The following is a 24622-nucleotide window of genomic DNA, read 5'->3' on the forward strand; positions in this document are numbered from 1 at the left end:
GCTCTGCAAATCAGACATTAAACACTCCTCCCAGCTGGGTTTGCTCCCCGTTGCACACACAGCCTTTTCTATAAGTCATGCCACCTCTGATGAGCTCATTATACAGCTCAGCCTCTTCTTTCTGTTTAGGTCCCTGCCCACTGAGGTTCAGGCATCCCTGTTCCCTCATAAGGGAGAGGAGACAGAGTGGCTCAACTCTTCCTGCAGATCCTGGGTGTCCCCTGGTCCCAGCCCCATCTCCAACCCAGGACAGCTGCCCAAGGCTTGGCAGCACAGCCCTGGAGGGCAAGGGGAGTGTGGGGAAAAGGAAGAAGGACCACAGGGCTGAGAAAGAAGACATTGTTAAAAAAACAATAGAGAGAAGAAGAAGGGACATGAGGATGAAGTGAGTTCAGAGGAAAAGGCACATCAAAGAAACTGTGCCTTTTAAAGAAGCATATGGTGCCTTGAACCTCAGGGGAGCTGTGTTGTGCTAGAGTGGGTAATGACAAAGAGTAACAGACTGTCCATTTCCCTGAAAATCATGTGGTTGAAACAGATAAAACACATCAGAGAAGAGATGAGTGACTGGCCCAGTGTCCAAGAGGAGCTCTGCACTGGAGCCACTGGGAGCAGCCAGGCAAAGCCCAGCCAGGTGTGCCAGCAGCGCTGCCCTCGAGCATGGGCAAAACCCAGGGCACAGAAAACTGCCATGAGGCAGAGGGTATGAAAAGGGCAAGGGAAGGGTGCAAAGTTTGGCTCCAGTAAGCTTTGCTAGCCTGACCTCAAGTGTACACAGAGCCCATGAGAGAGTGAGAGCATGACTGAGTTCTTTGCTTGGAGCAAAAATAGAGGCTGTGAAAGAAACGGGAAAGAGGCAGGCAGATACAAAAGAGAAGAAAGCTGGGGAAGAAAGGAAAAGAACATGAAAACACTATCCTCAAAACAAGGCAGACATGCCAACCATATTAATTCCCAGTACAAATGCCCTTCCTCCACTGCAGCTCAGTGAGGGATCTGACCACAGTTAAATTTACATGCGTGTTTTCAATAATAGTAATAATGACAAAAAAAAACCAAAGCTCAAAAATTAAAAGTCAAAGGCTCAGCTTAATTCTGAAAGAGGAACAGAAGGAACAGCTTTGCATGGAGGTGAATGTGTTTTTCTCTGTCTACAGAAGAGTTTTGTGGGTGGTTTTAAGAAGTTTCAGTGGTGGAGCTGATAGTTCTAAGAAACAATCTCCTATGTTATATTCTGCAGATATTTTTTAGCCACAGCTGTCAATCACACTGCTTTTCAAAGAAGGGAAATGTCAGTATCTCTGCTCTGTAGAGACAACCCAGAGATGAGAAACAGCTTGCCCAGAATCAGTCAGTACAGTATCTGCAAGGCAGCCAGTACCAATTAGAACCCCACCAACAGGGTCCCAGCCTGGCCCACACCTCCTCTGTGTCCCCTCTGTGAGTGCTGGGAGAGGTTAGTGTTGATGTGCTGAAAAAGTCCTGCACCTCACTCAAAACCACAGGGCAGATTCCCATTTGCCTTTACTGCTGTGTAGCCAAGGGAGAGTGGTGATTTCCATGCCACACCCCAGATTATGGGGATCTCTACTGGAAATACACACTGGAATTACTGAATGCAGAGGTGGGAGTCAAATTTTTGGGCTTCATTATAGTCACTTAGTGTATGACTGGGAGGAAGCAATTAATGTTTTGGGCAATGATCTCCAAAGTCTGAAACAGACACCTCTGTTGAATTTTTGTGCTGTAGAAAGAAAATAAATCTGCACATAACAGCAGCAGCAATGACTGGAAATTAGGGAGATGTTTTCTCCACTTGTGGAAGCATGACCTGCTCAGATGCTCTTGCACCTTCTCCTGCAGCATCTGGTGCTGGCCTCTCTCTGACACAAAATGCTGGGCTAGATTGGACTTGGGTGCAGTCCAGCCTGAAAATATCTGTGTTCCTAAAGAAGTTGTGAAGTTTTCTCACATTCTGTTCCTCAATCTGTATAGAAAAGCCCAAATAAAGCATAATCTTCTCCTTTGAGAAATCTCACATTACATACTTTCTTATTTTCTGAAGCAAAATTCCTTTCAATGCTCTCTTCAAAGCACTTGTACTCCTGACAGGGGTTTTGTAGTGAGCTTATCAAGGCTCTGTTTTCCCAGTGGAGGGCCACAGCTCATTACTACAGTCACAGAGTCTTTGCATAATGTTTTTAAAACACCTTGCCATCCTCAAAACTGTCTGGTTGGTTCCTTCTTGAAATGACCACCTAAAATAACAGTATGGGTAGAGATGCTCTGTTTGCTTTGCAGTTTTTAGTATGAGATTATTTTAGCCCCTTTCATGCTTCAAATTTGCAGTTTGTTAAACTGAAAATAAAAGAATGAGAAGATGAAAACACGGCTTTTGAATCTGAATTTCATCATGTCATTGAAAATTATTCCTTTTTGTGCTAGAAGTGGAGGATAGATGAAGAACAGGTATTTGTTTAAAAACATGATAGACCAAACAGGTGCATGAATGAAATTGTTCATTTTCATTATCTCCTAAATTCAGATCAGCCTCTTTTCATATTTTTTTTACTATTACAAAAGGGATTGAGACTTCTATTATATGCACCTTCCTTCATAGGAGAAAAAGGTCCATGTTCCTTGATGGATGCCATTTCAAAAAAGCTATGTGATGAATGTGGGAAATGCACTGTCCCAGGACAGTGGCAGACAGAGTCCAGTATCTGAAACACAACATCCACAGGGGTAATAGTAAGAGATGTGCCTGGTTTTCCTTGAGGGCCAGACACAGAGGTGATGCTCAGTATAAGAAACTGGTAGATAATGGATCCAACCTTGCAGACCACTGTGAGCAGCTTGGGATTTCAGACAATTCTGTGGGAGTGATGAGGGAAAATTCAAATCCATGTGGCAATAGCTTTAGGCAGAAAAAAACCCAACTCTTTAAGAGGACCCTTAAGTTATGGATTTCCAGAAGCTGGGAAATTTATAAGGAAAAAAAAAAAAGCTAAATGTTTGTATTTTGTGTCATTCCATGCCATTTAAGGAATTGTGAAACATATAAAGGAAGGTAACAAAGGAAAACAACCAAACCTCTAAATCCAAGTAATGAGACAAAACAGAGAAAGCAATCAGCCAGATTCATCATCCTCATTTCATCCAATTTACACCCACTGTAGAGTTGACCCCTGTAGGAAAAGAAAGACCAGCCAGTTATTGCCCAGTCATGTTGGGTATTACAGTCCCTCCCCACAGACCACTAGTGGCCCTACATTGATTTTGCAATCAGGCCAAAAGCAACATCCTTAACACCACACTGGATTATTGCCCTGACTCTGACTCAGGGAACATTTCCTCCAGCTCTTGTGTTTTCCTTGGAGACCTTTCCATCTAAACATTGACCAAGCTCAACCTGCTTTAGCTTTTGAAATATGACAAGGTAATAAATCAGAGCCACAAGCAAGCAGGCAGCTGTGCTATTGCAGTTGGAGGGAAGGCTGCCTTACAGTACCAGGACAGCATTCCATTTCACACTGCCAGCAGCACTGTGTCCAAACCATACCCCAAGGCCAACAGGATCCCTCCTGTGATCCCACACTCCAGGGGAGGGTGGGGAAGGGATACAGGTAGCCAGGCCATGGTTTCAGTGATTTTCAAAATTAACCTTGATGCCACAGACTTGCCAAACATGCCATAGGATTCTTTAGATACCACTCTTCACAGGTAAGCCCTTGCCTCAGGTTAGAAACCTGTCCTCTGCCCTGGGATGCTCCAGGCTGGAGGGAGGAGAGCAGTAAATCCTGGAGTGCAACAGCACTGCACCACTGGCAAACCTCTGGTCAGTGGGCACGCCCCAGGATATAAATGTTAGGTGTTAGGGAGGAATTCTCTACTTGAGGGTGGTGAGGCCCTGGCACAGGTCACCCAGAGAATCTGTGGACACCCCATCCCTGGAAGTGTTCAAGGCAAGGTTGGATGAGGCTCTGAGCAACCTGATCTAGTGAAAAGTACCCTTCTCCATGGCAGGGCATGGGAACCAGATGAGCTTTAAAGTCCATTTCAACCAAAGTCTTTCTATGATTCCATGAAACTGACCCCACATCCTGTTCAAAGATGCTGCAGCAGGTCCATCTCCTGCCCACCACAGCAGCCTTTCCCACATAAACCCTGTGCTCCTTCCCACACTCCTCATTTCCATTATAGGGCTTTTGAGGAAAAAGAAATTGCACATTTGGTGCCCAACACTGGAGGATTCATTGGGAGACATCCAGATGAGTGCAGGGAATTTTTATCCAGCACATGAGTATCAGACAGTGGAGCTCTGCTCCACAGCTGCCTCACTGCCAGACTCCTCACGGCAGGGCTGGCAGACCCCAGCTTCCTGCTGGAAAGAGGAATCCTCCAGGCACTTGCAGCCAGCTTACAGCTGCTGCAGCACTTTTCAGGGAAATCTGTCCCTCTACTGCCAGCACCACTTTGTGCACAATTGCAGGTGTGACAAATTTGTGTCAGATGACCTCTGGGAAGGCAAAACGCTGCCTTGAAAGTGTGTCAGTGAGACCACTTAGCACATTTTCTACTTCAAAGTGTTCTACCGACATTAATGAAGTGAGCTTAAAAATAAGAGCTGAAAACACCCTAATAACATGACAATACTGCTCTGGAACAGGTATATCAGCAAGAAGGCAACAAAGCCATTATAAAATGAGGACATTATTTTTTTTTTCTTTAATGAGCTTTCTTTACCCAATCTAATTTAGAAGTAGCTCATCTGTTTAGCTGAAACCCTCCAGTCATTTTTTGAGAGCACTGTGAGGTGGCATATAGCAACTAGGGATGTAAAATTTCAGTTCTGTGACCCTGGTAGCCTGGGAGAATATAGTATTCTATTTAGGAAGATCTTAAATTACTTCACTTACCACTCCAGACTATTTTAAGATATATGTAAATGTATGGTACAGAGTCCCTCAAAGAAACAGTCAGCCCCCATTTTGAAGCTCTGAGACTGAGGGACTCAGCTGAGATTTGACCAGGAGCTGTACACAGTCACAGGTGTGGTTTTGTTCTGAAAGCATCATCAGGACACATGTAGCTGTGAATAGATCAGAGAGGTTTGAACAAAGCAAGCAAAAATTGCCAAATCCAGGCTTCTCATAAGTTAGTCTCCCGTTGCTTTTAATAGGGTTAGGATTTTGCCTGCTGGACTGAATTCCCAGCTCTACACTGAATTCACTGTAGCAGAAATCCCTTAATCTCTCTGTGCATCCTTCTCTCTGTGCTCTTTCCTATCTCCTCATCTGTGGATAAGGATGATACTAAAGTCTGCCTCTCTGGGTATTATGAGAACTAATTAACTGAGCTTTCAGGAAAATTTCAGCAGCAAAGGTAAATTTCTCCTCTGGAGATAAAACGCATGCACACACACAGATAGATACAGACATTTCTGTGTATTGATGGATATACACAAAATCTGGTATATATATTATACCTATCACCTGCCAGACCTTTCTTAATGTCAAGGCTCCTCTTTTCTCTGCCTTGTCTTCCTTTTGCAGTCCCACTATTTTTAAATGCTGTACTTTATTCAAAGTCAGTGTGGAGATGTCAGGCAGGTAGTTATTACAAAAGAAAAAAAAAAAAAAAAAGGAAAGAAAAAAGAAAAGCCTTTGCCTTCTCCTTATTTAACAGCATTTTTGTTCTGCAGCCGTTGTTCCTGCCAGTCAGAAAAACTGCTTGGTTTTTAATGAAAAATCCTAACAGCAACAAATTGCAACCTTCCCTTTCAACACAGACATGCCCTTTGAATTTAATTCTGCCTCAGGCAATGCATTATAACGAGCGTGTGATAAGTGACACCAAAAATCTTCCAACAAACATAGCAGATATCCCCCACTGGGCAAAAATAGCTGAGTACCAGATTGCCAGGTTTGGTTGGAACTCACTCAGGGCCGGAATGTGTCCGAGTTCCCCAGCCGGGCTGGTCCCAGCTCGGTCCCGGTGATGCCGGGAGAGCGGAGCGCTCCCTTCGCAGCCCTGCATCCCCTGCGCAGCCCTGCATCCCCTGCATCCCGGCTCCAGGAGAACTCCAACTCCAGGGAGGGCTGCAGGACTCTGCCCCGGCAGGGACAGTCCTGGAGAGGTGATTCAGAGTCCCCAGCAGGAGCCCAGAGGAGCCGGGGACAAAGGAAGTGGAGGAGTTTGGGAGGTTTCCTTTCCCCCCGGAATAATTCCTCACAAGCTGTGTCAACTATCCCCAGTTAAACAAATACTTGAGATATCTATCAACATTTCCTTTTTGGAGGGAGAGGCAGCACCAATTACCTTTGGTTCTGTTGTCTTGGGAGCTGCCACAGCCAGCGAGGAGACTGACTGGGATTTTTCTGATTGTTCACAGAAGAAAACTTCCTGTGAAAACAAACACCCATGGCCCGGCCTGTAATGCAACATCAGGGTCAAACTCTGTCCTTTTGCATCCTTCTGGATGCTAACTTGGGATAATGCAATGCCCCTGTGTTATTTAGATCTTCTGGGATGGCCAGTGTCTCCCAAGAGGCAGCAGACCATAGAATCATAGGACCACTAAGGTTGGAAAAGATCTCCAAGATCATCAAGTCCAACCTTTGACCAATTGTCACCACACCCATAAGCCATATCACAAACAGACATGTCTGCTCAGTTTTTGGCAATCTCTGGCAATGCTGTTGGTGCACAATGGCTGAATCTACTTATTATTGGGATGCAAAGTATTCCTTGCACAGGGAGACAAGTCACAGACACCTCCTGACTGCTGGTGGGCAAATATCAAGATAAGTTCTATTTAACCTCAAAAGCCTTTTATGTATGTAAACATAAAATGAAGAAATTCCAATCCTGACAGAGGGTTCTGTTATTTCAAAGTAGCTGCATTGGACATGGTCTCTGTCTTCCATTTCCTTTCCTGACAGTACAGGTGCATTGGCTTACTGGTATTTTAAGAAAGGTAAGTTTTTATTTTTATACCAGATATAGCTGCTCTGGGTCTGAAGACACTCTTGCTCTTGTCAGGGAGCTGTTTCCCTGCTGTGGTACAGCTCTCTCGTGAGCTTCTGCAACAGCTGTTTTCATTGAAGTCTTAAAGATGAAAGACAGAGCTTTTAAAATAAGAGGGCTGAAATTCACAATCAAGTTATTGCAGTTTAATGTGTTTCTGTGTGGCAGCTGAGCCACACCAGCCAGAAGGGTTCACACCCTCAGCTTCAGAAAATACAGAACTTAAACTACATATCACCATGGCCTGAGTATGACTCTGGTCAGACATCCACAATAAATCATTCAATTTCTTGAGCACAATAACACCATCATGTAACTGAGTTCTCCAGATATTTAAATGATTAATTCTTCTTTTCACCACTAACTTGCCCTGCAACCATGGGCAATAGCACCTCCTTAGCTTCCAGACTTCGAGTGTAAAATGAATATGAGGAGTGCTAACACAAAAGGGTACTGTAAGAACAAAAATGAGAATCTATGAGGTACTGAGATATTCTGGATACCTGGCCTAAGGGTCATTTTAAACACCCCATTCTGCTAAGAATCGGAGTAGCAGTGCTTTTGTCACCCCCTGTGTTTTTTTTTTAGTCACCCCCAGTGCTCCTCGTTATTTATGCAGTTGTGGAGCTGAAAAATGACTTAGAGTCCTGCCTTTTTCCTGCAGTAAACAGAAGCCAACAGGACTGCACTGCTCCACAGGAGCTGAGGAGCTGCCTTGCTTTGTTGCATGTTTTATTGTGAACCTGTGAGTCACAGTTCTTGTACCAAAATATTTCCAAGTACATCTCCTTTCAAAGACAAAATCTTAGGAGCTGCTGTCATGTGTCACACATAAACAATGTGAAGCATAACATCAAACACTTGGAAAGTGTGCAAGTACACCAAAAGGAAGGAGGGTGATTTACTGAGCTTGAGTTGAATATAACCGCATGAGTTTTACACCTAGAGGACTCGGGTTGCTGTAACTGTTACCTGTGAATAAAGCTTCCCTCTGGCAAGTGATAATTAATTCTTAGATTTTAGAAGTTTCTGAATTTCAGAGACCCCTGAGCACATTTGTATGAAGATTAGACATTGTTTCTTTTCTCCTTTTCTCTTTGAAGTCTTTTCTTCAAAGATTGCAGCTCACTGTTCAGACTGCATAAATCCTCTCTTGACAGAGCCGGCTTTTCTCTGCACTCGCAGAGCTTTGAGTCTGACTCTGCTCTCCCTTACTCTGCTCTGTGCCCCATCAAAGAACAGAGAGATTGTCAGCACCACATCCCTGCCAGTGGGGAGGAGAATCAAACCCTTTGCCAAGTACATCAAGTGAATTGCTAACCCCCCGTGGGGAAAATTTACCACCTAAGAATGCAGTAATTGATATTGATGGTGTGTGTTGTTCACATTTCAATTTTTTAGAAACTTGTTTTCAGGATTGTGAGAAGCCAGGTTACAGTGATCAAAGGTCGAAGCCTTTATTTCCCTGTAAAACAACTTCCCTGGGGCTATGCCTGATGTGGGAAGAAATTTGTGGTTTTGGAACAAGGCACGTACTTAAACTAAAAAAAGACCAAAGATACTAAATTACAGGAGTGAGATTTTTCTTCTTATTTACACACCTATGAATTGTAAGCCGCTGCTCAGATGCTGAAGAAATGAGCTCATCCACGTTTTTATTTGGAGTAGTAAGTGCTGAGTCCATAGAATTGCAGCTGAATTCTTAATGTTCACACCTTAGATGAACTTCTTACTTCTCTCTTCTCAAGCTGTGCTTCTCTGACCTTGTCATGAAACAATATTTTGCTATTTCTTTTCTAATGAAAAAAAAAAAGGAGAAGTGTTTGCTTGTCTTTTCTGTCTTGCTGAAATAATTTTGGGAAGGGAAAATGGAGGAACAAAAAAAGAAAAGGGAAAGAAAAGGCAAATATTCATATAATCGAGGAATTCCTTTTTTTTACAGCTTGGGATAAATAACCTCCATTAGTGAGAAATTAGAAAACCAAACCTTTATAATTCACAGAATGCTCTAGCTGTGTGCATAGCTGAATTTCGGAGTCTTGGTGTTAAATAGTACAAATCTTCAAATATTCATACTGCTGCCTCTTCTCTCAGCTGTCCTCCCCTCAGTGACCACAGCTGATAACCTGTGTGTGAGTTAGTGAGTGACTTCCTCACCGCTGAGGTGAATAAAAGTTTTATCACCCAGTCGAATTCTTGCACATTGAGTTTCTACTCAATGTGATCATGGTGGTGACCCATGACAAGCAATGGGATAAGAGGAAACAATGCTCTACAGTCTGGCCAAATTCACACCTTTCCATGTGGTAACATCATGGTTTTAGCCAAATCACTGTGAGTCATGCCAGAAGCCTTCACACTGAAAATACATGGCTGTATGTTCAGTGATATAGATCATATTTAATTTTCACCTTGCCTTGCTCATTAGCAAGTGCCTTAAAAATACCCCAAACTCTCACAGGCATTGGAAAGTACCAGAGTAGTGAAGTGTCTTGCCCAAGACATCTGGACAAGGACAGAGGAGTAGAGAGTAGAGTACTCTCTGGAGCAGAGCCTGGAGCACACACACATCCCATCTTCAAACCACTCTTTGTGTTACTTTGCTTCCCAGTTTAGTGTCCCAACTGCTCTCGTCATGCACAGCCCTCTTAAGCACTCTTGACTTTTCTCTCATATAATTTCACAGAAATTTCCTTTTGATGCCTGACAAAGGAGATATTTCTAACACTTGTTATGAGTCTTTTTTTTCCCCCAATGAAAAATTCAATGCACAGACCTGAAATTTTGGGTCACTTCTTGGAAGTGACCATCTGAGCCCCACAAGCCTCCTTCTCCTACCTTGAATATTCCCAGCACAGCCCCGTGGTGGCCCAATGTGCCGGATACACGAGTGCAACTGCACCAGGAGATCTCTCTCCAGGGGCCACGGGCCAGATGACAAGGAGCCAGGGAAGGAGGTTCACAGCTGAATGTCTTTGCCCAAGGGAAAGCAGACCAAAGAATACAAAATGTCTGCAGAGGGCATGTTGCCCTTGATTGAGCCCCTGCTGGCTGGAAACCCAGAATTAACAACAGCAACAACAACAAGAAAATTAGTAAGGCTTGCCAGCTGGGGAGAGACATCTGGCTAGTGATCAGAGGGGCATGTGAGTCAATTAATCCATCTCCGAGCTGGATTAGCACATTGAAACATGCTTCCCTTCACTGCTGCAGAGGGACCTGTTGAATGAGCTGTAAAGATGAATGGAACCAAAGAAATTTCATTTAGATGAAGAAAAATGGCTCTGAAGTAGTGAGTGGGTGGTTTTTACATGCCTTATGTGCTGCAAGAATTAAGCACAACTCAGAGAATTTAGGGCATGAAACAGCCATTTGGATACAAAAGCTCTTGCATTTCAGATCTCATTGATTTAAAATTTGTATCTAGATATCTGCCAATTTATTTCTCATGTTTATATCATATCCAGGAAAAAAGATACTACAGCTTAGGAAAAAATAACTCTTTCAGTCCATTCTTTCACAACTGTGGTAGATCAAGTGACTGCTGCCACAGAAGCTATTCCTGGGCTCTATTGCTATTAAATGGAATGGCAGGACTGTTGCTCAAGGGTACCATGCTGCATTTAGATCTGGAGAGACTGAGGCTCAGTCTCCACCTTCTCTGTCATTGCAGATCAATGGGACGTGGTCTTCTTAAATACTTTTCAGGTTGTCAGGGACAGGACCTGAAGGGATGACTTTGTTCACTGAGTTCAGTTCTGGCTGTCATGAACCATCAGGTCATATTATCCCTTCTTTAGAATTCTTCAGCTCCCTCTTAAATTTTGCTTTTCTTGACTGTTATTCCTGCAGTCAGAAAGCTTTTCCAAAACTTCATTCCTCTGCTGTTTAGAAACTTCTTTATCATTTCCATTGTCTGTTTATTCAGGACCAGGTTACAGTCATTTGTTCTAATTCCAGAAATGTCTTTTATTCTCCTCCCTTTTGACTACTCAGACCCCTGAGGTGTCTATGGATAGCTGTCAAAAACTTCAGTTTCCTTTCACTAAGCTAAACATGTGAAGCCACATTTGCTCTCCCCTAAAACAGCCTCATCAGTCCCCTGTGTTTTGTAGGAGTTTTTCTCTGTACCTACACCTACTTCCATTATTATTTTCACAATACTACACAGATTATATACAAGTTTCAGATTATATCCTGTGCAATGGCAGCAACACCACCTTGCAGCTGCAGAAAATACCCTTTCTGTCTGTACTCTGGAAGTTGTATTCATTGACTGGGGAGCTTTCAACTTTAGGAAAGTATAAGGAATTTCAGTTAGCACCTGAAAGTTTATACTTGAGACCTCTAGGAAGAGGCACATGAGTTTTCTCAACTGGGGCATGGTGCCCAGGGACAATCTTGATGCAGCTATTAGCAAAGCAAATTGAGTGCTAGGATGCATCAAGGAAGAGTTCTCCAGCAGAAGTGGTGAGAACTTTTTGTATTACTAATGAGCTAAACAGTGCCAGTGAAAAGACATTGACAATATAATCCTGATTGCCCATACTGAGAAATTGCTTGAATGATCCCTGGAGTTCCTTTGGGATGTGGCATTGTTCTGAATAATTCATTGACATGACTTAGCACATAGTGGGGACCATTCAGCAGATACATTTACAGCATGGGCCCCTTTTCCAGAGGCTGCAGAGGAGAGCTGGATGAGTGCCCACCACTGGGGCCTATCGATCTCATTGCCTCAGGATGGTCCCACAGAGGTTTGATTTGTGAGACCAGACATAGCCCCACACATGGGGGTGCAGCACCTCATGTCAAGGACATGCACAGTTCTGTTCATCTGTACTGGCAGCAGAGGAGCTCAGAGATTGCAGCTACAGCTCCTAAACAGTGATAGACACCAGAATATGATTGTGTCATTTAATGGCTAAAAGTCTCCAGCCACAGAGTTTTGTCCACTATAACTCTCCCACACAACTCCTGGGAAGAGGCTGGAGACCATCTTAGCCCCAGCAGTATTCACATCAGATCTGTGGGATGGGACCTTCCAGTTCTGGAGCTCCAGAGATTTTCTCTGAAATGGCACAGCACAGCTGTGTCAGACAGCATCCAGATCAGAGTAGTCCATGACCCATCCTATTTGCTAAGATCATTTCAGCCAAACTGGCTCAGATATATTGAAGAACTACCTTGGTGATCAAAAGAATCCAGAATTAACTCTATGAGAGCAGGAAAAACCGATTTTGAATGCTTTTGAAAAATCTCCTTTATACTCAAAGAGAGCTTTATGTACAGAAACTGTCCACAGCCCCTGGGAATTTGGTTCTCAATTCCTTTAACTGGAGCATGTCAAATAATTTCAGCTGTCACATCATGTCTGAGAGACCGTGAGCTTTGACACAATATGTGTCAAATATACCTTCAAACGAATGCAGCACTTCTCTGGGAGTTAATGACAATTGCTGAGCATGATTTCCTTCTGAATAAATATGAAAACTCCACAGACATCAGTCAAAAAAAATTAACTCTTCTTGAAGACATTTGGTAAGAAATGCCTTCTTTCCTCTGTCTCTGTTACCTCTCTCCTCTCTCATGGAAAATGCCAAAATGGATAAGTTCAGGACTTACCTCTCTGAAAAGCAAGGGGCCTAGAGGAATGAAAGCTAAAATCCACAAATAACTGTACATAACTAGAGTTGTATGAAGTTGACAGACATCTTGTCCCTATTGCTGCTGTGTCACTCAGTGTCCATTACTGGCTAGTGACTGCTGTCCAGCAGACAGTCCCAGAAATGAAGAGGGAAGAACTCCCTCTTGGCACGTGTATGAAGCCTATTGCAGGGAGCATGTCACCTCTTTAGGTGCTTACACTGCTTACACTTACATATTCCTTACACATACACCCTGCTTACACTTACATATTGCTTAAAATGCAGTATTTGTCAGACATTCAGTTATCTCCTCAGAGGAACCAGGAAGGAGAGGAAAACCACTTCCCCCCCTTTCCTCTTTAAGTACAGTGAAAAGACTCAGACCTGGTCCCCAGCTCAGGACCTGTTCAGATCAGAGATCCCCTCTTTGTTAGGGGACCACCAACAGTTCATTTAAAAGGAAATTTAATTTAAAAAGTGGTCATAAACAGATATGTATACTTGAAAATGAGAATTTCAACATGAAATGCAGTTAGATATAAAGTGAAGACAATCTAAATTTATGGACTTTATAAATACATCCAAACTTATTCTCAAAGCCCATGAATGTGGTGAAAGGACTCCAACATTTTTCTCATCACCAGTGGGGAGTATGGGACTTACAGGGACAAAGAAATGTCCCCACAGTCACACTTGACAGAGAGCTATGATTTCTAATGAAATTTCATGATCAGCAGATGATAAGTTAATCATGATGAGAGAAAAGAGTCAACTAGGACAGCTCTAGGAGCATGAAATAGATGCAAATATCCCATTACAGCCATTAAGCAATATTCCTTCAATATGGCACAGCAAGAGGCACAGGGAAAAGACCAAGGAAAGACAAGCCTGGCTGAGCTGGTTGTCACCTATGCCAAGTGCAATTGTAGAACTCTTTGCTGCCAGCAAACACAAACCACCAGCAGTGGCTGTCTCAGAAGTGAGAAGTCCCTGATTCAAGAAGGAAAAACAAATGGGTATTTTAAATTTACCTGCAAACTGTCCTGATTTTACTCATCTCTCTCACCTGTGTATTCTAAAAAGAAAGTGCTCTTGAAGAGAGATTTTTAGCCTGTTTGATAGGATATTCAGCAGAATCTCTGGGAATAATAAAGGAGTGTTTAAAGCAGATTGCCTGCCTCATTCAGGTGTGTTATGGAGCTGATCCAAAGACACCCAGGAACTTTAAAAGGTGCTGGAGCTGGCCCATCAGTTTCTAGTATAATAGGAACCGAGCTGTTAGTGTTTTTGCATGACATCCTGTAAGGAAAATCACTGGCATTTGGCTTACTCGGGAGATTTCACCATCTGTTATTGTAGAGACCCAATAATGATACAAAACACAAATAAGCAAAAAAAAAACCCTAACACTCTGTCAAAGTTAGTGAGGTCTTATAATATTCCTGCACAGGTAGAGAATTTGCTGGAGGAGAATCAACAGAGCACCGGGCTCAATTACATCCGAGTTTCCTGTGTAAGACCTGTCAAGCAACTCCTATCATCACGTCTGTGAGTGTGAGTAATGGGTTTTATTTAAATTCATGTGGTGTTTGCTACCTACACCCAGACAGATAATGGACAGATAGCAGAACAATGATCATTAAGAGGCTATCACTTAATTCTTGTTTTATTCTGCAGCTTGCCTGCCTTCATCTGTCTTCCCTTCTGAAGAAGTGAGCACGTTCCTTCTGTCTCAGACAGAAATGCAATGGCCTATTATGCATTCATCACAAGTTTTCCATTTTCCATCCAAAATCATGAGAGTGATACAAATTTGAAAGCCCACAGAAATTGTTTCCAAAAGCATTCAGCTCCACGCATATATGTTTAGCTTTCTGCAATTGAATTTCTTATCCCCCAAAACACACAGTCAACTTCCTTCTAAGCAGCAAATATAACATTTAAGGAGTTTATTTGTCTTACTGAAAACAATAGGTATTAAGTATGGTGGTAAGGGCAGAACATCCAACAAAATATGGAAGAAATCTGTTGGCTCACTGCAGTTCTATTGATTTAAGAAACACAAAGGGAATATGCTGAACAAGATGAGATGGGAAATTAAGCAGCATCATGTGAATGTAGTAGTAAAGCATCCATCCTACATACTCATCACTGTCAGCTTTCTGCAGGACAAAAATGTGTGTTCAGCCCTGAAAACTATGTCCTTCCAATGCAAGTATGGGTAAGCATTCATTGCCCTAGCTATCTGAATTCCTTTGGGTTTAAGGAAGTTGTCAAAGCCTTACAAGCTGTGAATGCTGTTGTGCAAGTAAAATTAATGACTCCTTTTCTGCTTCCCATATTTAAAGCTTTAAATGAGTCTTGTTGCTGTGGAAAACATGAGGAGGAGCAGAGGGGCTGTCAGGATGGAATTGTAAATCTTTTGACATTTAAAATCTCAGACCTGATTGACCTCATGACGGTGCTTCAGACCAGTATTTATCTTGATGTTGTAAAGCAAGTAAATTACCTTTACCCAGGCATGAATCCCACTTTGCAGTCTGCTGTAACTAACTGGGGTATGAGGGGCAAGTGAAATGCTCCAGGCAAGCAAGTAAACATTGAAAAACAAACAAAAACATTTGCATTTGAGGAAATATTAAATGTATTCATCATCTGCCCTTTGAGTCTGTGTAAGTGCTGGAGTAAGGAGACAGTAATATGAATAGTTGTAACTCAGTTATTAAATAAAATGGAAATACATGAATAATTTATACAAATAATAACTGGTGCTTGCCCAGCTGGTGTATGCTGAGGTTTTAGCTGGTGCTTGGCAAGGCATGATGGACTAAGGGTTGCTTGGGGAGAGGGCTCCCTTGTAGCCCAGATGCCCAACACACCGTGGGCTGCAACACGAGCTCGGGGCTGGCTATTTCCAGTGCAGTGAGGAGCTCCCAGCAGCACCCTGCTCGTGGCTGTAGGATGAAGCCTGGCCTCAGAAGGCAGAGTCAGCCTGCCAAGCACTCTGCCTATGGTGTCTGTCTAAGCAGCAGCTCTAGCCCAGGGGAACTCAGACTCAATAGGTGTTATTGACACCCTCGTATTTCAGCTGGCTTCCTTACTCTTCCCCACAGCCATTAGAAAGGCTCTCCAGAAAGCACTTTGGAGCAGCAGCCAAACCCACATTCTCTGAAAATCCCATGGGATTTTCCTCAGGAACATCCATGTGCCCAGAAAGTAGAGGGAGCCCTGGAAAAAGAGCTAGCTTATGATTTTTTCTCTGTATGCTAGAAGCAGAGGTGACCCCACATGCCCTATTGAACTGTTCTTCCACCAGCCCTTTCAGAAGGGAGCAGGTGATAAAGTTCTCCAGAGAGTATCTCCAGTGTTACCAGCATGCCCCTAGTTCCTGCTTTACCTATCAACATCCTCTCCCACAACCCAAAAGCTACCTTTCCTTGCCAGATATGTCACAGCCCTGAAGTTAGGTCTGAGGCATGGTGCCAGCTGAATGAACCTGTCTGAAGCCTGGGGATCATGGGATTCATCCAATGGGGCCAAATTTCTGCTGCCATCAGAGGCACACCTAATTCACCTCCATGCAAAGAGGAACAGAGTGTACTCACTGACCTGGCTGCAGTGCACTGCGGGAGCGTGGGGAGCGTTCCAAGCATTAATCCTTAGGACACACTGCAAGGTCACAAAGTAATGTTATCTTCTGTTTTCTATAGGTACAGAGAGGTCAGCCAAAGACAGAGATGAGACTGGAACCAGATTTCAGTGCTCTGGTTTACCTGCTAGACTGAAGCCTCTCCAACAGCTGGAAGGGGATTTTGTGCATGATGTGTGAAGCCAAAACCACCAGAAAAATATAATCTCGTGTGCTTTAATGAGATTAGGAAATATGTGATGTACATGAGTTTTTCTGAGATTTGAGGAAGTCAGTAATTAAGTTAGATGATTGTCATACAGTCAAAAGTGCTGAAGGACATCTTCATAGAAAATTCCAGGGTTTGCTCCTTCTCATCAACAACACAATGAGTATTCAGGGCACTTTAAATCATTCTGACCTATTATCATAGAGTTCTTTTCTCTTGGTTTTGCTGCTGGCTATGCATTTCCCCACAGAAATTAATTATCTTTGAGAACAAATAGCTTAGTAAAGGACTAGCACTGTGGCCATGGCTGTCTAGTTTAAGTAAGGCAGCAAAGGTAAAGAGAAATGAGTATTCAATGAATGTTTTTGAGTGGAAACAAATTCGCTTTGGATGATGAAGACCTGAAAAAGTGTTTTGGTAACCTATATGGTGTTTATTTTTAGCAGCTATATCAATCTTATAACAGGAACCATTTCTTATTGTGTATGGACTGGGATGAACTGAAGGTAATACCCCATTGCCTGCAGCTTCTTGCTCTCTTCATTGTTCTTAGACATTCATGACCTCTTAGAGTTTTATGTTGACACTGGGAAATAAGTGATCTTTGCTTTTTCTGCCATTGATTCAGGCCACACTTTGTTTTCTCCACAGCTTCCCATTGCTAAAATACAGGGATGGCATTATACCCTGCAATAAAGGGAGCTGTAATTGTAGAAAAATAATCTTGTTTATTGGTTCAGCTGCTGAAAAGGAGAGAGCTGTTCATAATTCCACAAAAAAAAAAAAAAAAAATTCTGAGTGTAAGGGTTAGGTGTTCAAAACAGAGAAGTAAACTGGAAGAAATTAGTTGTGCTGTAGGTTTAGCTCCCTGCTGCCTTGCTGATCCATCTGGGACACTCTCAGTCCCCGAGTGAAGATCATGCCATTACTTTAGACTCACAGTCTGCACTGAAGCACAGCTAATGCTCTCCTGTAATTGTTTCCTGAATGCTGAAAACAGCAACAAAGCCCACATGCATGCATGCACATATATGCTCACTGCTATGCTTAGCCTGATGGAAATTTTGTGAATTGCTAACCCTGTCTGGAGCTGCATCACTTCCAACCAAACATCAGCACATCGGTTTGGGCAGCAGAGCTAGGAGTCAAAAATGGGCTCTGTGGAACAGCAGGCTTAACAGCTGAAACCATCAAAGCTCTCAGCCTCCATGCTGGCCAGATGATGAGTTTTTAATTTCTTCCCTGTGGGTCCTGAGATGCAATAGATAAAATAGGAAAGAATTCATAGAATTCATACGTCAGTTCTGTTGGCCTTTAAATGTAAATGAAGAAAATCTGCAACTTCTATCAGAAAAGAAACTAATCAATTGATATATTTCTGTGGACCTACAACAGTCACGCATCTCTTACATGCAGATATCTATCAAAATGCTCTGAATTTATGAGTATACCTACTCAAATTCCATATACTTTGTACTAGATGCATAAAATCAGAGAGGAAAGGAGGGAGGAATTTAATTTTACACTTGAAAAATTATGGATCTTTCATTTCTATGCCTCCCCACATTACACTCATATTTAATTTAAGATCTTAAGTGGTTCTAAATAAGCTTCTAAGATTCAGTTTAAGCACAAAATATCCATTCAGGATGAATGAATAATTCTGAATATCTGGAACAAGAGAACAAAAAGGGTTTTAACATTAACAATGGGACAGATCCATCAACAAGATAACTATGATTGACACAAATGGAGCCTCTTTCACTGGTACTTGATTTGGCCATTGCATTAGACAGTGTTTTATTCCTTGTGATTAGAGTCCTAACTCAAAACAGTCTGTTCATACAAGAGAACTTGTAGTTCAAGTCTATGATACCCTTGACTCACTGAACCAGTGGACCAGACAAAAGTCTCATGTTGATAACTGACACAAATTCTTGAATTTATCTTAAAAAATGTACAAGTTTTCCCTGACTTGGTGCCTCAAAAATTTCCCATCATGTGGTTGTCTCAAGCCCGAGGTGAGTGGAAATGTAGAGTGTTTTCTGCTTGAGGCTCAGTGCACCAATAACTTGGGAGAAAGAAGCTGCTGGCATGAAGAGGGGGAAGGCTTGAAAGAGGAACACAAAGAGATCACAAGTGGAAAAAAAAAGGAGTGGGATACACCTGGGAGCTGCTGAGGCACTCAGCTGAGCAGTAATCAATGAAAGCAACAGTTCACAGACTGAAGAAATGGAGCTTTCAGCATTTAAAATGCTATTGTGGCAAACAAACTTCCTGCATGCCAACACCCTGACAGCAGAGCGCCAAGTTAACTCACCAAGTTCATGCTGGACTAACTGGGGCATGCTGTGAAGATAATAAGAGCATTTATCTGTCATGAATGCAAGCTTATGGATTGATAGATCATTTGATCTGTATGACTGTATTATGGATTTGCCATTAGCTTTTATCTTGAGCCATGCTGACAGAATCAAAAAACATATTTATTACACTTGGGGGGTTTTAATCGACTTTGCATTTTTCTGTGAGTAGAGTTGGAACACAGATAATCTGCAAAACACACTGACAATCTTCCAGTTTATTCTGGTTTATTCATATTTTTTTCCAAAAAACAGCTGAAGAGCATAACACAGATGCATTCTCCTGTAAAAGCTTTACATAAGGTTTGAAGGAGAATAAACTAGCATTAGCCACAGAAGAGAGAAAGATGCAGTGCAGAAAAAGCTTATCCTCTGGGCTTGATGAAGAAAACAGCTCAAAGCCAGCAAATCAATGATCCCAGAATGAAACTGAAACACTGCCCACAGAAAAAATGGATTTGCAAAATGTGAGTTCTCCCTATTTCGTATGGTATTGCTCCTTCTCACAGAGGAGAGCTTTTAGTGCTAAGGCACAAGGTCTGATACTACCAAGGCCTGATAACATCCAAATAATGTGACAGAGGGACCAAACCTCTGCTACACTGAAAATCTGAGAATGAAGAGAAGTCCCTCTTATGGAGAGATCTTTGTTGTTGATGTGACCCCAGTGACCATATGTGGATTTCATCAATACAGTCAATAGAGTGCAGCGTGTCAATCAGCTTAAAATAGAAAGGACCTGGGGCTTCTGGGGCACAGCAAGCTGTCCATGAGCTCAACATGCCCCAGGAGTCAAGAAGGACAATGATATCCTGGGATGCCCTAGGAAAAGCATTGCCAGCAGGTCAAGGGAGGTGATCCTGCCCCTCTGCTCAGCCCTAGTGAGGCCACATCTGGATGCTGTGCCCAGTTTTGGGCTGCCCAGTACAACTGAGAGGGTCCAGCAGAGGCTGCAAAAATGTTTAGGGGACTGAAGCATCTCTCTTGCAAGGACATGCTGAGGGAGTTGAGCCTGTTCAGCCTTGCAGTAGGACAAGAGGCAAAGGGCAGAAACTGATGCCCAGGAAGTTCCACCTGAACATGAGGAAGAATTTCTGTCCTGTGCAGTGACCGAGCACTGGAACAGATTTCCCAGAGAGGGTGTGGAGTCTCCCTTGCTGGAGATAGTCAAGAACCATCTGGACACAATCCTGTACTCTGGGATGCCCCTGCTTGAGCAGGGAGTTTGGAGCAGGTGACTCACTGGTCCCTTCTAGCCTGACTGATTCTGTGATTCTGTGAAATGAATTGCATGCCAACAACTTTTGGCTATGTTAGACTAGAGGAGAGTCTGGAGAGTCCACTCCAACCAGGAAATTCCTTTGTCTAGTTCTACAGACCCTATTCATTGTCCATGGAGAGAAATAGATGTACTAGTGTGCAATTTATTTCATCCTATTTCAATGTCTAAAATATATTTGATGAACCAAGTTCTACAATTAACTGATTCCAGGAATTAAGCTCTGCCATTGGCTTACATAACAATAGGGAAAGTTTAAAAGTTAAAGCCTGGGACCCTGCAAGGATAGAGTTCTTGCAGCATGTCCTGGTCTTTTGAAGGCTGTTTTCCTAAGGAAATAGGGCTTATGCAATTACATTAACTGTCAATTCCAATAAAGTTTGAATGCCAGCCAGTGTCAACAGAATCATACAAAATACAGACTTTGAAGACATTAATTTGTTACAGGTTTCCTTTTTGGGGAAAGGAAGGTGGCTGAATAAAGGAATGAAAAACGTGATTAAAATCCCTTGATAAAGAAAGGCTGAGGAGTGAGCTCAGCCACACAGCAAACACCAAAAACCCTCCTGCAGGAAGCCACAGGCAAAGAGGCTCTCCATAGATAGGCTGTATCACTATTGTAACCTATCTTACATCAGCTGGAAACTGCCAGATGATGTATCTGTCTAGGAAAAAATAAAATGCCCTGGTCTTACTCTGTGTCAGAAAGAATACACTCAAACTGGAACACAAGTGTCACCTGGGGATAGCCTGTGTTTGACTGACATCAGGGAAAGCTTGGCTCTGAATTCAGTAAACACTGATCTCACACCTTGCAGACTTGTTTTAGACAGGAAAGTTACAGGTGGGGCACAGTCAGAGCAGTCAGCAGCCTATCCAGTGGAATTCCTCAGGTCAGGAGTATTGGCCATTTTTGACACCTTTTTATTGCAAATGTAGATGTCACTTCTACCCCTTACCAGGATGTACCCAAAACATGCAGTCTGTGATAAGAGTAGGCTGTTACTCAAGTGTTGCCTTCATTTCATATTGGAGACATGCCATAGGAGTTCCCATTTTAAATCTTGTCACCTGCTTTCACAGGCCTCCCCTGTTTTCCATGTGTGTTTTTCATTCCTGGGTGGAATAGGAAAAGGCAGGTGTTGGCTATGCTGATTTTGCTTTCCTGAGAAGAGGTAGCTGGGCCTGAGCCATGAAGGGAGGGTATTTCACTGCTGACAAACTGAGTGTGATAGTCCTAAAAAGCACATAAGGTCATTTGATTTAAAACTTAGGGAACTGCAAGCTGTCATGTAGCTTTAAGGTCTAGAATTTTGTCAAAGATATCTGCCCTAGAAAATGAATTTCAAAATTTCCCCTCAAGTTCCTTCACTTTTCCATGCTTTTTATCCCCCTGTAATTTACCTCTTCCCAGTCACTTTTAGTGAGACCCCCAGAACCTGTCCCCACTCTCAGCACACCCTGAGCAGCTGCTCAGCTACTGCTGCAGCAGAGCCACATCCAGGGCTGCTGTTTGCTTCCTGGCTTTTCTCCTTGCTCAAAGATCCCTCTGCAGTTCATCCCATGTGATGTAGGGCCCTTTGCCTCCCAGAGGCACAACACTGGCATGTGGAGTAACACCACAGCCCTGGGAAAAACAGACAATCTCCAGAGATGGTTCTTCTCCATCATCTTCCTCTCCATGAAACAAGCTGTGGAAGTGGAAGAATATGCCCTTGAGGGGAGTGCAGCCTGATTCACAATCTGGCATGTACAATTCCTAACCTATTTTTTTTCTTATGCACCTGGTCTTGTGGTTTCTCAGCTCTCCTTTTTCAATTGCTGCCTGACAGGAGAATTTGAGGCAATTATCACAGAATGCCTTTTATTGCATGCCTGCTGCCATGAAGATGGCTCTGCCTTCCTGTGGTCAGTAGAAATGTTGGCAATCATGAAGTTTCTCCCCAGTCAAAGCCAGAAAGTGCAAGCAAAGCAATGAAATCCTCACCTCTGGTTCAGTTTTGTTAACAAATACAACTAGTGACTCTTGGCCAGTTCTTGAATTCCTTAATGGGATTATTATTATTCATTCATACTGGCCTCGGTGAAATTTGGGATACAAGTATTAATCTTAGATTGCAATGAGAATTGTAATAACAAGAGAGCTTGTTTTTACAAGGCACAGAGGCCACACAGAAAGAATATCCAGTCCTGATCCTCCCAAAATAAATCAGATCTAACTCCTCCTGGAGTGAGGCAGGAGTACATCCTTACTGAGGACTGTACCTTCCAAGAAATTATAAGCCTCTATACAAACATCCACACAAAGATGTTTTAACTCTTCCTTCACCAAAACTCTTTGTCCACCTCTAGTGAGGGATGAAAGGAGCACAGTTAACACCTGGGCTCATCCTGCTTAGCTTTAGGTTCCAAAGGAGGAACCTCACTTTAGATGGTTAAAATTAGATATGAACATTTCTCTGAATATTTTTTGCCAATTTCGTGCTTCGTCCAAAGCAAAGGATCATCAGCATAGAATAACCATAGAATGATTTGGGTTGGAAAGGACCTTAAAGATCATTTAATTTCAAGCTCCCCTAGCAAGCCCCAGCCAGCTGAACACTTCTAGCAATGGGGAGTCCTCAGCTTCTGTAGGCAATCTATTCCAGTGCCTCTTCACTCTCACAGGAAATAATTTCTTCTCTATATCTAATGTAAATCCCTCCCATGCCCTCCTAAAAAGTCCCTCTCCTTGTACACCTTTCATCTCGGCTTATATTAGATGTGACCTTATATAAGAACAGGACAAAGTTTGCCCAGGCTTTAGAAAAACATGGATTCCCTAGGAATTGTTGAGGTTATTCATGCTTGTCTTTCCTCCGCTTTGTTGTTATGTCGGAGATTTGGCACCACAGAGCAACTCCTTGCAAGGAGAAGTGTCACAGACATGCACTGTGCTTCTTCCAACAGCTCAGCTGGGCCTTCATCAGAGCACTAGCACTGTTCCAGATACTCTAAATAGGGCCTGTGTCTTTCCTTCCCTTCATTAGCAAGGAATTCCCCATCTCACTACCAGGCCATGAATTATTCCGGCAGAGGGACTGAGGACCAAGCTGGGCGGACTGCAAATTCAGTTCTATGGCCAACCAGATGGCTGGAAGTAGATTTACTGTCAGCACAGAAAAGAATAAAGACAAAGCCAGTGCTAGAGAAAGCTGTATCCTGCACAGTGCTGGGCAGAAGGTGACAGAATACAAGTGGCAAGGTCCCAGGGTGTCCCAAAGCAATCAGTGAATGGAGACACAGTGAGCCATCAAACCATGCGCGGCTTTACCCAGTGTCTCATCTCTTCTTTCATAATTTGTGCTAAATGCCTCTCTAAATTCTGAGTTAAGCTGTTGTTGCCATAGCAATGGCCCTTAGAGTGAGAGGATGCAGTGTATGTGTTGGGGGTGTGAGGTTCTGGCTCCTCTCATAAAAATATATGTCTGCATGTACATACACTGCTGCGGAGCCAAGCAAGCAGCTTGCACCAGATCTGAGGGAGGGACACGTGGTATGGAAAGAGGAGAAGCTTGGTGCAGGTCGGAGCTGTTTGTTCCAGGATGCACCTGCAAAGAGCTGAGTACTAAACTGAAACTAGTCTGAGTGATAACTGACTGACATTTCATTTCTTAGCTGTAGAAGTCACCCCCTTGCTCAGGACAAGGCATCTTCCTTGGTGCCTTCACGAGATAAATCTTTGCAGGAACAGGAAAAATTTGCTTTCTCTGGTTTATTTTCATTAAAAATAACTCTTGCTGCTGGCACTTTAACAGGAAATGCTTTTAAGCAATCTACTCCCACTATTTATACAAGTTTATTTACCAGGGCACAGGCTGAAAAAAAGTCAATAAATAATGCAGGCATTATTTTACCTAATTTTAGATCCACTTCTAAGATTTTTCAACACACTTCTAAGATTTTTCAGCACTCCTAGCACTAGCATTTTTAGTGGCCACAGCAGGAGAAATTTAGAATTTGTGAGGTCTATTCCTCACTTTATGCCACCTCTCTGTTGGGTGAGGAAGCCTCTTAAATAGTTACAGCTAGGGCAAGGTCCCCTCTTATCCCTGAGCCTCTTTCCCTGAGGACTTTGCCAGAGGTTCCTCTTCCTCCAACTAAATCTGGCTTAAAAATGGAGTTAAGCATCACCTTGATCAGCAAGTGCAGGCAGGGTCTGAATTGTTTTGGGAATTCTCAGCCTGATTTAGGTACCTGAAGCACTAACTGATGAAGAAGAGCAGTCCATTTGTGTCACTGGCTGGGCCTCAAGTCCCACATTTGAAGTCCCACATTTGACTGATGGTGAACAACCTTTCTAAAGTCCACAAATTCACAGCAGGGCATCAAAGTTTGATAATGTAGCCACAAAGTTCTATGACATATCTTGTCCCTTCATGAGCCCAGACAGCATCATGAATCAGA

General features: G+C 42.9%; 1 protein-coding gene across 1 annotated transcript in view; it reads left to right on the top strand.

Annotated features, from left to right (window-relative positions):
• GRM3 (glutamate metabotropic receptor 3) overlaps window positions 1–24622 on the top strand; it is a 103031-nt gene that overhangs the window by 23956 nt on the left and 54453 nt on the right. The window contains exon 2 of the mRNA XM_059847459.1: window positions 14128–14231. The gene's annotated coding sequence lies outside the window, so the exon portion shown is untranslated. The remainder of the gene's footprint in view (window positions 1–14127; window positions 14232–24622) is intronic.

The sequence above is a fragment of the Haemorhous mexicanus genome, chromosome 5 (genome assembly GCF_027477595.1).
Source record: "Haemorhous mexicanus isolate bHaeMex1 chromosome 5, bHaeMex1.pri, whole genome shotgun sequence".
Classification (NCBI taxonomy): domain Eukaryota; kingdom Metazoa; phylum Chordata; class Aves; order Passeriformes; family Fringillidae; genus Haemorhous; species Haemorhous mexicanus.